At 41.1% G+C, this 1388-nt stretch overlaps 1 non-coding gene across 1 annotated transcript; it reads right to left on the reverse strand.

Annotated features, from left to right (window-relative positions):
* Positions 1–950: 950 nt before the first annotated feature.
* Positions 951–1057, reverse strand: LOC127090082 (small nucleolar RNA R71). Its single transcript, XR_007791616.1, has one exon. It is a non-coding gene; the product is annotated as a small nucleolar RNA R71 (small nucleolar RNA).
* Positions 1058–1388: the final 331 nt, after the last annotated feature.

Raw genomic sequence — 1388 nt, forward strand, 5'->3', positions numbered from 1 at the left:
ATCAATAGTGTCTACTGAAAAGATTTATTTTAAAACTACGAAACCGACGAAGATTTGATTCCCTAATTACGACGAACTGCATACCGATATCCGCTTATTTGATAATTTAATCTAGATCTTATTTTAGTTTTATTTTTTTCCCCTAATCAACAAAGTATAATCCGCCATAGCTTTACGAAGTAACCCTAGAAAACGGTATATCGATTCATAAGTCCCTGTGGGATCGATATCTTTTATTACTACGCGATTAGACTGTGCACTTGCAGTTAATACCCCAATAGACTCATAAAGTCGCGATCAAGATTTTGGCGCCGTTGCCGAGGACTTTTACTTAGTCGATATCGTAACTCTTCCGTTACGCTGTAGAGACTAAGGCAATTTTTATTTCTTATTTTTCGTTGATTTGTATGCCACACACTCGCTCACAAGGCGAACCGTATTACTTACGAATCAACGACATTGAACGATATCTTCGAGTCTTGCGACGAATTCGGGAGTATCGTACTGCAAACAATCTTCCTCCAATCGAAATTCCTGATCTCAAAAATCTTCTTCCTTCGCCGATACCCGAGATGGCAGAACCAGCTCGTGCCCTTCGATATTACGCCGCTCCATCGCAAGATGAGCCGCATTCGAGTATTGCTCCACCCGCAATCGAAGCAAACAACTTCGAACTTAAACCTTCGCTGTTACAAGCAGTACAACAGAATCAATTCTCTGGAAATCCTACCGAGGATGCAAACCTTCATTTATCCGTATTTGTTCAATACGCTGATACTATTAAAGCTAATGGTGTCACTTCAGAGGAAAATCGACTTCGCCTTTTTCCTTTCTCGTTAAGAGATAAAGCTAGAAGATGGCTTCAGTCTCTTCCTTCCAACTCAGTCACCACATGGAATGAGTTGAAGAAAGTCTTTCTTGCCAGATATTTTCCTCCAAGCAAAACAGCTATGCTAAGAGCCCAGATAAATGGATTTAAACAGAAAGATAACGAGTCTCTCTTCGAAGCATGGGAAAGATACAAAGACATGATGAGACTTTGTCCACACCATGGTTTAGAGGACTGGTTAGTAATTCATACCTTCTATAATGGTCTCTTGTACAACACAAGGTTGACAATAGACGCCGCCGCAGGTGGTGTGCTTATGGATAAACCTTACGCTGACGCTTATCAACTTATCGAAAGCATGGCCCAAAACCATTATCAGTGGGGAAGCGACCGAACAATGGTAGAAAAACCTCAAACGAAAACTGGCATGTACGAGATAAGTAGCCTTGATCATGTTAATGCAAAAGTGGATGCTCTTGCCCAGAAAATTGAAAGTTTAAATGTATCACCTCCAGCCACCGTGGTTGCCGTGACTCAAAATTGCGAATCTGTGGAATCC

This window comes from Lathyrus oleraceus, chromosome 5 (genome assembly GCF_024323335.1).
Source record: "Lathyrus oleraceus cultivar Zhongwan6 chromosome 5, CAAS_Psat_ZW6_1.0, whole genome shotgun sequence".
NCBI lineage: Eukaryota > Viridiplantae > Streptophyta > Magnoliopsida > Fabales > Fabaceae > Lathyrus > Lathyrus oleraceus.